At 40.7% G+C, this 13,961-nt stretch overlaps 1 pseudogene; it reads left to right on the top strand.

Moving 5' to 3' along the window:
- Nucleotides 1-13,961, top strand: part of LOC127634063 (solute carrier organic anion transporter family member 5A1-like) — a 64,039-nt pseudogene that overhangs the window by 29,039 nt on the left and 21,039 nt on the right.

Genomic DNA, 13,961 nt, shown 5'->3' with positions numbered 1-13,961 from the left:
CGCTATCGGATGCTGGCAGCGCCGATAGGGAAATGACCTGTGCTCTGAAAGGAGTACCGATCACCTTGGGAACATAGCCGTGTCTAGGCTTTAAAATGACCTTGGAGTCACTTGGTCCGAACTCAAGACACGCAGCGCTGACAGACAGCACATGAAGGTCTCCCACACGTTTGACTGATGACAGGGCAGTCAGAAAAACGGTTTTGAGTGAAAGGTATTTCAAATCCACGGATTGACGCGGTTCGAAAGGGGGGGCTTTCATAGTTTCGAGAACTATAGAAAGATCCCAGATAGGAACCGATGGGGGGCTCGGGGGGTTCATCCTTCTAGCTCCCTTGAGGAAGCGGATGACCAGCTCGTTTTTTCCCAGTGACTGGCCGTGCAGGGGATCGGCGAACGCCGCGACGGCTGCCACATACACTTTGAGCGTGGATGGGGATCTGCCCTTATCCAGCAGCTCTTGTAAAAACACGAGCAGCGACGACACCCCACATGTCCGTGGGTCCAGGTCTCTGTCGGTGCACCATTTTGAAAACACAGACCATTTTGACGCATAGTCTTCTCGTGGAAGGGGCTCTAGCGTGTATGATGGTGTTTATTACCCCTTCTGGCAGAGCGACGGGTAGTCGTTGATCACCCACGCGTGCAGCGCCCAGCGCTCTGGGTGGGGATGCCAGATCGTGCCGCGAGCTTGAGAGAGGAGATCTGCTCTCACTGGGATGGGCCACGGCGCTGTCAGTGACAGCTGCGTGAGCTCCGGGAACCATGTCTGATTCTCCCAATGCGGGGCTATGAGGAGCACCGAGTGACGCGTTTCCCTGATCCTCTGCATTACCTGTGGCAATAGCGAGACGGGAGGGAAGGCGTAAAGCGGGCAGTTGGGCCAGTCCTGGGCCAGCGCGTCCTCGCTTTTCGAGAAAAACATTGGGCAGTGAGAGTTCTCTTCTGACGCAAAGAGGTGCGCCATAACTTCTGGACTGTTTGAGCGTGCAGGGACCATTCCCCTGGAGGAATATTGTCTCTGGACAGTCTGTCTGGGCCGTCGTTCAGGTGGCCTGGCACGTGCATCGCCCTCAGCTAGCGCAGGTGGCACTGGGACCAACTCCGTATGCATTTCGTCAGATGGAAGAGGTTCCTGGATCTGACACCGCCCTGACGGTTTAGGTAGGATACCACAGATCTGTTGTCCGAACGGACCAGGACGTGGTGACCCTGAATGACCGGGAGAAAGCGCACAAGCGCGTACTCGACCGCTATCATTTCCAGACAATTTATGTGAAGGAGCTTTTCCTGAACTGACCATAGACCAAAAACCGGAGAGCCCTCGCAGACCGCGCCCCAACCCGTGTTGGACGCGTCTGTCGAGATGACTTTTCGGCGAGATACAGCTCCCATCGTCACTCCCCGCTGATACCATTCGGCCACTGTCCAGGGCTACAGAGCTGAAATACAGGTCTGAGTCACCTTGATCGGCTGGCGGCCCAAGCCCGGCGAGACGCGCGGGTGTTTAGCCAATGCTGAAGCGGGCGCATGCGCAGTAAACCCAGCTAAAGTACTGCTGCGGCTGAGGCCATGTAACCTAGCACTCTCTGAAATTTTTTCAGAGGCGTGAGGCTGTTCATCTGAAAGGACGCGGCTAGTCACTGAACACGGCGCGCGCGCTGTGTAGATAAGCGAGCCGTCATTGCCACGGAGTCTAGTTCTATTCCAAGGAAGGAAATTGCCTGACTGGGCTGTAGTGAGCTCTTGGTCCAATTGACTGCAAGACCCAAACTGTTCAGATGGCTGAGGAGAACTGTTCTGTGAGACAGCAGCTCCGTATGTGACTGTGCCATAATCAGCCAGTCGTCCAAATAGTTCAGAATTCGCAAGCCCTGACTCCACAGGGGTGCGAGCGCCGCATCCATGCACTCCGTGAAAGTACGGGGTGCTAAAGACAGGCCAAACGGAAGGACGGTGTATTGATAAACCTGGCCGTCGAAGGCGAATCTCAAGAATGGCCTGTGACGGGGATTTATCTGAATCTGAAAGTAGGCATCTTTCAGATCGAGAGAGATAAACCAGTCCCCCTGGCGCGTATGCGCGAGGAGTTTCCTGATTGTAAGCATTTTGAACGGTCTTTTTGCAAGCACCTTGTTCAAACCCTTGAGATCTAAGTCTTTCTTGGGAACAAGAAAATAATGGCTGTAAAACCCCGACTCGCTCAGCGAAGGCGGCACTTTCTCTATGGCCCTTTTGCTCAGAAGGTTTGCTATTTCTGAACGAAGCATGCAGGCTGCTTCCGTGTTCACAATAGTTTCGAGCCGCGCTCTGAAGCGGGGAGGGCGGCGATCAAACTGTAGCAAATAGCCCTGTTTTATTGTGCTTAACACCCATTTGGATATCCCTGGGATAGCTTCCCACGCTTTGAAGCGTAACGCTAGAGGGTGAATGGCCAAATCGCCCTGATTGCCGCACACAGCGCGCTGAACAGAATGTGTGAGCGTGCTTACTGTGCTTATGCATGACTGCTCGCAGACAGCAGGGACAGGCTGTTCTGTGAGTGACTTCCCTATTGAGGTGAATGGGGAAAGAGTCACATCTGTTAAGTGATGCGCGAGCATAGTCACGGGCACGGGACTTACATACAGAGAAGTGTTTGCTGGTCGTGTGACAGAGCGGCCAGAGAAGGGGCGCGCGCACGGATTCGTGGGCGCGTTTATTGACTCTAACTCTCGAGCGGGCTGTGTCCGCTTTATGTGAGTGGGCTCTTATAGGAACATGGGAAGTGTAATGCTTGTGTGTAGGGGTGAACACTGGATTGTGGGCACATTTTCTACACATAAGGCATGTTTGCTTTTTACAAGATTTCTTTGGGTCGCCGTTAAAACGGCGTTTGAGTGCAGGCAAGCGGGCAGTATCACAGGCTTGTTGGCTGCTGAATCCACCACTGTAGTAGCCTGAGAGAGGGGGACTGACAGGGGGCGAAGATTTGACGGTGGTCCGGCCGCGGCGGGACTGAGCCGTCGTTTTTTCAGCAAGGCTAGGAGGACTTCGGTTGCTCAGGTTTCAGCGCAACCTTAGACCGAGGCCCGCGGGGGGGCGGCGGTCTGCGGCGGCTGTCTGAGCGCGATCGAGGGCGGCCGCCCTGTCGACGCTGAGAAGGGGAGGATGAGAGCGATGCTCCGGCGAGGCAGTCGCTTCTATCACCGGTTCTGGCAGCCTTTGGGAGCGGCGCTTTTTCCTGCGCGGCGGAACGGAAGGCTGCGCGGCGGCTTCGGTTCTGAGCGCTTCGAGTCGAGCCCGCAGGGTCGACATCGGAAGCTCCTCGCAGAGGTCGCATCCGCCTTCAGCGAGGGCGAGCTCTGCATGCCCCAGTCCCAGGCAGAGAGCGCAGATGATGTGGCGGTCTCCGGCGCTGAGAGGGGCGCGGCATGAAGCGCAAGTGGTGCGAGGCATCTTAAAAAATACGCTCGTTACTCTTTTGTGAAGTTCGTTAAGAACTAGCTTGCTCTAAAAAAGGATACGTCGCCGGATGGCGTAGCTCGCAGGATGGCTGAAGGTGGCGGAGACGGCCGGCTTCTTCGAGCGCTGTCCAAGCTTGCTAGATGCCCCTCGAACGGCGACGCGGCTTCCAGTTCAGAGATGCGAAGAGCTTCGCTGAAGAGATGAAAATCAGGGTTCCAGCCTACGAACTACGCTTATATGCACTCTAGCCACGCCCATTTTGGCAGGCTTTGATGCAGTAAGCACGCGGACGCCTCTCATTGGACGCGAGTTCGCCCAAGTTCGTCTGTAGGCTGCAGCAGTTGCCGCAGAGCAACCAATGAGCTCGCTAGCTAGCCCGCTCAAGGTCTGCAGTTGCTGCACTGCGTTGACAAATGATACAAAATTAAGGATAATTTTTTGGCTTCAATATCTCAGAAAAGATTAATCTTTCCCGTAGTGTAAGCTAGCTTACGCAATACAAGAGAACCTCTCGTAAGAGAACTGTTGTTTGCTATAGGCTGCGTATTCTTTAAATATTATGCTTCTTTCTATGAATGGGAGCCACATGAAATCAGTAAAAGAAGCTGTTATAACCACTCAGTGATAACTGAAAGTAAGATAAATGCAGTATGTTATGTTTAATTTGTATTGTTTACACACTGCTGACATGGAGCTAAGCTAATGCTAACCTTTGCCATAGGATGTACCGGTTACATTCTCTTATTATATTTTATGATGGAATTTGCTAAAAGAATCCATGTAAGATCACAAAAAAAGACATTTGATGCAACAACAAAGGTGAATGTTGGGTGTCAATATAGGTGTTACTATGGCAGATATATAATAGGATTAGGCAATAGGCAGGATATAGACAAAAGAATAATAATTAGAGGAACATAAATGTGTCTCAGGTGTGAATGTTTACAGACTGCAGGCAAATACATGAATGAAGCAGAATATTAAAAATTAAAAAAATAATGGATGCTCAATTGTGTCTCTAGTTCCTTTTTAAGGCCAGTGTCATTTATAATTTCATAAAAAATGTATTATGAAAATACATATGTATGATGTTATCAATGTGTCACCATATCTGATTTACAGGAATTGATCATTGACTTATGATTTATATGTGATAGTGAAAAACAACTTACATTTCTGGTCTGTTCATTATAAAGAGGGATCATATGTCTTCAGAAGACTTGGAATATGGCACACAAGTCACATTAATTACTATTATGTCCTTTTCTGGGTTGTTTTTTAAGCTTTAAATTGAGTCATAGAAATCAGCAATTGCGACAAAAAAAAAATTATATATATTTTGTTCTGCAAAAGACAGAAAGTCATACGGGTGTAGAACATGAGGGTGAATAAATAATAATAGAATTTAAATTTTTAGGTAAATTATACCTTTAAGTTGACTTGAGTTGAAGGCGTGTCAGGCTTCCTAAGCAACCAATTTTCCGGTTGCTAGTGTGGGTAGTGATGTTGGTTTAACCTCCTCGTGGTCGCCATAATGTGGTTCTCGCCTGCGGTGTGTCACGTGGTGAGTTGCACGTGGATGCCACGGAGAATAGTTTGAAGCCTCCACACGCTCTAGGTCTCCGCTGTAATGCGCTCAAGCCGTGTGATAAGATGCACGGATTGACGGTCTCAGACATGGAGGCAACGGAGATTCCTTCTCCGCCACCCGGATTGAGGCGAGTCACTACGCCACCATGAGGATTTAGAGCATGTTTGGAATTGGGCACTCCAAATTGGTGAGAAAAGGGGAGAAAAAAAAAAGATGAAAAAAGAACTGTAGCAGAAACAAACTGGTATTGGTCATTAGTTTTGATTGTGAATATTGGCTACAGTTTAGCTCATGTGCAAAAGGTTGCTAGAATATAATAATCATTTAGATGGTTTGAGGGGACACACATGCATGACAAAACAATTTCTTGTCATTCTTTGTGGCAGCATGTGAATGATAAAATATATAGATAAAGCATCAATTACACAATTAATGTTGTGTATAACAGAATGTATTTGATCGTCATTATGTTGCACTAGTATCTTTGTCTGGAAATGAAAAGGAGAAAAAGAAAATGGAATTATCTAATGCCTCCATTTTTTTCTTATCAAAATCAATTGAACGCATCACATTGTAATTGTCATTTTCCGAGCTCATAAGTAGGAACTTCCCAGGACGAATTGAAGGCTGCATAATTTCTCAGTGTAATCATCACCCGTTACTAAATTTGGTTCAGTGTGTGAAATGATTATGCCCAAATGTCATGCAGCCCTTTGGCTCTAACAGTTTGTATGCGTGTGTGTGTGTATGCTAGATTTGGCTCATTCTCTCAGTTCTGGCTTTAGAGGTCTCATGGAGGACAGGAGTCTAAGCCAGTGTAGTCCTGTTTACATCAAATAAAAAGTTACTGATCTGTTGTGAGTGTGCTTGTGTTATGTAACCTGGCAGGCCATCGGCCAAACTTTCTCCTGCACTGAGTTGTGATGCCCACTCATGTTGCACCTCTCAGAGTGCTGTGTGAGCTTCTGGCTGGATCAGAACCAGTTTGGCTTGGCTCACTATGCAGCCACATGGGTCATGTGGACAGAGGTGGATAGTAATTTGCTACTTTTACTTGAATAACTTTTTGGAAAAAAAATACTTTCAGAGTACGTTTAAAAGTGGGTACTTTTTACTCTCACTCAAGTCAATTTCTAATGAAATCTTTTTACTTTTACTTTACAATGGGTGGTGTTCCTATCGTTACATTACTGTGTTTAATTTTAATATGTAATTTAGTGAGAGATTATTGAATAGGACTTTTATGACAGCGGATGTTCACACAGCTGCGTACGGTGAGCCGCTGTCACAGACTGCCACTCAAGCACTGCTGCAGCATCAAATGCTTCAAAGTGAAACACTTTCTTCGCTCTGTGCTGTGGAAAAAAATTATAGTTTCCTCATGCAATGCCTTCATTTAACACCAAAACAAGCTGATATTTCAAGATTAAAATCACAGCTCCAAATTAAGGCAGCACGCTGAGATATGTTTTGGCTCTAATCCTAATGCGTGCTTTTCTGTGTAGTGAGATGGTAATTTTCAGGGTGATAATGTAACAGCTCTTATGACACCAGTTTTTAAGTGTACATTTTCAAATCAGTGCAGCAATATATCAGCGCATGTGAGATGTGCGAGCGCAAGGCAATCGTATGGCGTAGAGACTGGCTGTGTCCGCATTATGCAATCGTTCACTCATTCACTTTTTCCTATATAGTGAATGGCAGTTAGTGCACTATATCTCAGCAGTATGTGAACAAAATGTGTGAATTCGGATGCTGACTATACACCAGTCAGTGAGTGTTGGAGCTCTCAGGCTGTTGCAGAAACAACGTCACATATGAAATTTTAAAATACTTGGGCCTTACTTGTTATTCTAATTAAATAATATATTAATACAATATTACAATAAATCTTAATTTTTAGTCATTCAGTCATTTTTAATATAAACTGTGTGTTAAAATAAAGAGTAAACACATTTTATCAAATAAAGAGTACATTTTAAAAAGTATGTGTATGTTTTGTCTCTGTTATTTTAATCAAGTAAATAGCACTGTTTGACAAGTAATGATTTGTCAAAAAGTATCAAAATGTTGTCCTACAGAGTTAAAATATTCTTTTAAAAATCTTAATTTGAGTTTGCAGAAGAAAGGAAGTCATCCATAAGTGGGATGGCATGTGGGTTAGTAAATGATGAGAGAATTTTCATTTTTGGGTAAATTATTTCTATAAAGTGATAGTTTAATATTCTGTCATAATTTCCCTACCCTCATGTTGTTCCAAACCAGTATGACTGTTTGTATTATGTAGAACACAAAATGTTAGACAGAATGTTAGGGACTGACAGTCTCGGTCACCATTCACTTTCAAAATATGGAGGAAAAAAACACATTCACTGAAAGTAAATAGTGACCAAGGCTAACATTCTGTCTAAAATCTCCTTATTGTGTTGCATGGAAGAAAGTCATATGGGTTTGGAACAACACGATGGTGATTTATGACAGAATTTACATTATTACTAATAATAATAATAATAATAATAATAATAATTCTGTAATACATGTTAAATGTGTATTATGCAATGGAATATAGGGGAGTTAAAGTCCATTATTTCATTTGTGAAAGTAACGAGTTACTCATTACTTGAGTACTCTTTTAACTGGATAGTTTCTTACTCACGTAATTATTTATGTTAGCACTTTTACTTCTACTTGAGTATTTAAGTAATTGTACTTTTACTTGAGTACAGTTTTTGGCTAGTCTACCCACCTCTGCATGTGGAAGAGGAGAGATTTCTCTGCTGCTTTCTGTGAACTGGCTTAAATAGATGATTGTAGGGATGACACTTTGTGCATGTATCTTCCAACAGTACACACATACCCAGCTCTCAAAATGACTGCTGTCTAAAACAGAACACACATCTGCCTGTGTATAAATACAGATAACCCTCTGGTACGAACACAAAAACAAACCAATCTGACGGTCTACATCAGGATTGGCAAATGCCATCAAAGTTATTTTAAAGCGAGTCAGTCCACTCATCAGATATCTTTATCTCCCCATGGCAGCTATTTTAGCCTTGCAAAAAACACCTACTTGAAAAACTAAATCTCCAAATTAGTGTGTCAAGCTTAAGGTGTATTAAATATTAAACCTCTATATACTATCTCTGATCTTGATATCTGACATCTTTATGGTATATAAAAACATTATGACTGGAAGAACACTGCTATTAATACATGTTGTTCCTTAACAGAGTGAAAGAATGACGCACTATTATGTTTAGCCGATCATCCTCTTCATTAGCCCAGCATATATGACTGAGTCAAGAGCTCATGGTGCAGCAAAATTGGAAACAACTATTAATCAGACTCATTGTAGTATGAAAAAAGTCTATTATGTGGGTGTAGTGGAGCATGTTTTGTAACGTGATGTTGTTTTTCTTTTTTACAGCTATTATGTATGTGATGGGGGCTCTGGGTCCAGCTGCAGGGTACCTGCTGGGAGGAGTTTTGATTGGCTTCTATGTGGATCCCAAAACCATCGTCAACATTGAGCAGAATGATCCATGCTTTGTTGGCAACTGGTAAGTTCTGTTTTGCATGTGGGTAGAGCAATATTCGGCTTTTACTTAATAGGTTATTCAATATTGGTTAAATGGCACTGTTTGAAATTAGCACTCAACAACCCCATTACATCACTTTGCTTTTAACAGGAAACAACAGTGTTCATAGGAGAGGTAGGCTCATCAGTTTGGCCAATTTTATTTCTCTTCAAAATCAGTAATCAGTTATTCAATATTGGTTAAATGGCACTGTTTGAAATTAGCACTCAACAATGCCATTACATCACTGTGCTTTCAACAGGTAAAAACAGTGCACATTGCAAAGTTCAATTTGGCGTTTTTGAAGTTGTTGTTGTTGTTTTTTACTTAATTGATAATCGGTTATTCATTATCGGTTACAATGCACAGTTTGGTGGGTCTCTTAAGAATATCACCCAGAAATGCTATTACATCACTGTGCTTTCTATAGGAAACAACAGTGTTCACAGGTAAATTAACATTTGTTTTGATTTTAATTTAAATTATTTAAGAAATTATTCAACAGCCATTCCCTCAAGTAATACACTTGTAGCATTTTAAGCCTAATAGTTATATAAATATTATATCATGAATTATAATATACATTTATACTAAAATATTCATAGTGAATATTATTCTGTATTGTTGTAGCCTAATGATCATTTATTTGTCATTGTGTGAAAAAGCAGGAATTAAACAATAATTTAAAATGGTTTTGCATATTACTTATCAGACATTTAAAAACAATTTGTATTGAAATAAGCTGTAAAACAACAAAACAAAAACATCTGTCAATCTCCACATCAGAATACGTGTTTTGCTTGTGTGTCGATTATCCTTAAATCCATTGGTTATGTTTATGTTTACAGGTGGAGTGGTTTCCTGCTCTGTGCTTTTGCCATGCTGTTGGTCATTATTCCCATGTTCACCTTCCCCAAGAAACTGCCCCCTCGTCACAAGAAGAAAAAGAAAAAGCATGGGGCGGACAGCACCCCCAATGACGATGACGTCCTGAAAGAGAAATCCAACAGCAAAGGCCAGACTGTCGCATCCTCCATGAGCTTTGGCAAGGACATTAAAGGTATGTGTTTGATGAATAATGGATACCTTAAAGGTCAGGTGGTGATTCACACTAGAGGAGGTATGCATGTAAATACTGGAACGTTACCTTCAAAATCTTGCCCTTTTTCCCTGTAATCAATGAACCTCAACACTGTCTAAGAAACGCCAGATTAGCAAGGATTATCCCTATTTCGGTCATCATATAGAGAAGCCTTCAGCCAATGTACAGTAAAACTGCTTCACTGCAAATGTGTGCTTTTGTTTTGGGGATATCCCTGTTGAGAAGACCAGCACAGCTGGTCACCAGCATATGTGTTTTGGATGCTAGTTTCCAGTATGAGAAACTGGTGTTCTGGTTTCCCCACCAGACCTCTTATCTATCTTAACCAGCAAGAATTCCTTGGTCAACCTGGTAGAACATGCTGGTTGTTCAGCAAATTTACTTTTGAACACCATGGCTATGCTTGTCCACAAATTAGACCAGTTTCAGACCATTATTAACCAGCCTGAACCTGTATGGACAACATTGCTAGTGTAAGATGGTCTTTTCAGCAGGGATTGCTTAATATATAACAGCAATATCATAACATCATTATTTACCACAAAATGTGCTCTCATGACATAACCTTGACAGATCTGAATGTCATTTTTAACTTGCTGTACAGTCATTACAGAGTCAATCCCCTAGTGTAACCTGAGGTTAAGTGTCTTGCTCAAGGGCACATTGGAAATGGTTAATGAACTACCTCCAATATTTCATTTACCAGCCCATATCTTTAACCTCTAGGCTTTATCATCCCCTTATTTAATTACACAATTCTGCTGACCAACAGTGTCAGGAGATTTCCAAATGGCACTGCTGCTATGAAATCACAGACTGATGACCAAGCTTTAAAAGTTATAACTGGAGATTGCAGAAGTTGCTTTTTCAGTAATCACCTGGGAAGAGCATTAATGACAATAATGCCACTCTCAACATTAATTTGATCCCTTTCATTACTGACTACACTGCTGCTGGCAATTAATACATTATTGCATATCATATCCATAACATATCCTTTCTAAATAATATACATTTGTTTTTTTGCACTTATTACTAAGGTCATGGTTTAGTCATTGGAAATTTAAAATATATTTATATTCATGGTTTCCAGGCATTAGAAATCATAGAAATAAACAAATTATTACATTATGGAAAAGTCAAGGTCATGTCTATTGTGAAAATATATTTTTCTTGTTATGGTCTGCTGTGAAGTAATGGAAATGTATTGGTCTAAAGATGTGGGAACCCTGTAAGCATACTTGTACCAGTACCTAAAACACCAAATCTCATTTGGCTTGGTCAACAAAGGAAATCTAAAAAGTAATAATGCAAAAAACAGCACACAGGAACAGTATACATAAAATACTCTACCGGTCAAAAGTTTTGAAACACTTACTCCTTTGTGTGTATATATATAAAAAACTATGGAATAACATAAATGCAACTATGGGAATTATGTTGTGACTGTTATATTTTAGCATCTTCAAAGTAGTCACCCTTTGCCTAGAATCTTCAGACATGTACTCGTGACATTTTCTCAACCAAATTCTTGAGGTATCACACTGGGATGCTTTTAAAACAGTTTTGAAGGGGTTCCCATTTATTTTGGGCACTTACGGCTGCTTTTCTTTAGTATTTGGCCCATTGTGAATTTCAAAAACGTTTTTTTTTTTATTACATCTTAGTTTTATAATGTAATAAATTAATATGGTGTCACAATTATATTTTTGTCTACAAAACTAATTTCAAACATTTAAGCATACGCCTTCAGGTCAAAAGATTTTTAAAATCATGAGAAACATTTCAGTCAAGTCTCAACATTTGACCTGTGTGTGTGTATATATGTATATGTATATGTATATGTATGATGCAAGCTATCATGGTGACAACACAATTTCATAACAAGGATGCAACACAAATGGACAGAGACTTCATGAACAATAATATTAACTATACTAAACAATAAAGCAGAGCAAACAAACTAATACATTTCAGTAGTAAAAATCTCATTGCTATTCTCTTCACCCTGTTTCTAAATTATAACATTAGTACAAATTATTAACAGCCAGAGGAGCCTTTTGTCCTGCTTTGACAAATACACACATGCAACTACGGTATAATCAAGACAATCCTGGTCTATAAACCCACTGTAACCCAATTCCATTCCCCCCCTGGCCTGCATGGGTTTGCATAAGTAGGATTACAGCATAACTGTGCAATACATACAGTATGTTAGAGTATGAGAGTTTATGGGACTTTGAAATTGAGACAAGTCGTTTTGTTAATATGTAGGTAAAGCATTTAAGACAGTTGCTTGCTCCTGTGTCTGCCCCTTCAGTGCTATAGATGCTCTGAAATGTGAAAGTGCAGCATTGTGGAGCAAATTAATGTTTGATTATAGCCTGTTACCTTGGAGACAATGTGCTATACTGCTAACGAAAAGTTGTTGTTTTTAATTGGCCACGATGAAGCATCTGGCTAAAACCTACAGGATTTAAATGGATTAGCTGATGTATCTGGAAGAGATGTGGAGACTCCATGCTTAATTTTAGCAGTCTTTACATTATTTGAACAGCAAACATATTAGAAAGGATGATGACTGTTTTGTGAGATGATGGTTAGAACAAAGCAGGTCACACTGCTGATGAGGATGTTAACTACAAAGCATTTTTTAAGACAAACAACAAATTAAAATAAGATTCACATTTTTTTATTTGTCATAAGTGGTCAACTTCAAAGGCGGTACAGTTTAACTTCCTGAGTCGATGTATTTCTTATTGAAACAGGAGGTTTGGTTGGGACATATCAAAGGGCTTCCTCCCCTTTTTTTAAATAGCCAATAGGCTTTAGTTTTGCCACAGCCATGTATCCTGACTTCATTAATTGTTAGTTATTTGGCGGTGGTATTAAGGGGGAGGGACGTTTTCATTTAGGGAGCATTTAATTTTTGAGTCAATAATATTCTTGTACATTTTAAATGTGTGTAAATCTGCAAAAAATATAATTTTGTCATCGTTTAGGTGTACATTAGAATATACAGTAGACAGGGTTGGGGAGTAACTAAATACATGTAACGGGATTACGTATTTAAAATACAAAATATAATTAACTGTATTCCACTACAGTTATAATTTAAATCATTGGTATTTAGAATACAGTTACATTCAAAAAGTATTTTGATTACTGAAAAGATTACTTTGTATTTTATTGTCATTTGTTTCATTTAATATTTAGTCCTTTCAGATGGAAAAATTAATACATATATATGATGCAATCCAAAGTGCATTTGAACAGCGGTGAAACACTTTCTTAAGATGTGTTACATTCATACAAGTAGACAGAGAAGTAAGTTTGAAGTAAGTTTGGAGCTGAAGAAACAGAAATAAACCTTGTGTAAATTGTCAGCTTTATGTTAAGCTAAAATGCTATTTCTAGCCATTTTACATGCACATGTTACCAGGCACGATCATATTTTTATATCAAGAAAATTAACGTTGGATCGTAATTTCTTTTTTTTTAGTAAAATCGTATTCTTGATAATCATTTTTGTATTGTTCTGTAAAAATCCTTAAAACAAGATAAAATTTGATTGATCTTGTTTTAGAAACAACACTGCATAAGATATTTAGGTTTTTCAGAGAATGTATTTTTAATATGCGCATTATATCTTACTGTACTGGCAGAGTTTTTAATAGTCAAAACAAGAGAAAAAATCTACCAGTGCTGAAGAAGTTCAAAAGTATTTAGAATACGTTACGGACCTTGAGTAATCTAATGGAATATGTTACAAATGAAATTTTGCAATATGTATTCTGTAATCAAAAATAATAAAAAGTAACCCTCCCAACCCTAACAGGAGATGACTTCGGTGCTAACACACATCGACTAAAAGACCAAAACTCACATTTAGACTTCATTGGGTCTTTAATGATAAAAGGTGAGACTCAAAATGGCTAAATATTGAGCAATTAAATGGCTTGGCTGAAATATTTGTCTATCAATCTTTCCCATGCTAGAATAGTTCTTTATTAGCACATGTCTGCAATTAGTTAAAGGGTTAGTTCACGTAAAAATGAAAATTCTCTCATCAATTACTCACCTGCATGCCATCCCAGATGTGTATGACTTTGTACTCAACTTAGAATAATATTTCAGCTCTGTAGATCCGTACAATGCAAGAGAATGGTGACCAGAACTTCAAAAGCTCCAAAATGGAGACAAAGTCAGCATAAAAGTAATCCATAAAATCCAGTGGATA

The sequence above is a fragment of the Xyrauchen texanus genome, chromosome 41 (genome assembly GCF_025860055.1).
Source record: "Xyrauchen texanus isolate HMW12.3.18 chromosome 41, RBS_HiC_50CHRs, whole genome shotgun sequence".
NCBI classification, from domain to species: domain Eukaryota; kingdom Metazoa; phylum Chordata; class Actinopteri; order Cypriniformes; family Catostomidae; genus Xyrauchen; species Xyrauchen texanus.
The sequence above is the reverse complement of the archived record's forward strand: the minus strand, read 5'-3'. Positions and strand labels throughout refer to the sequence as shown.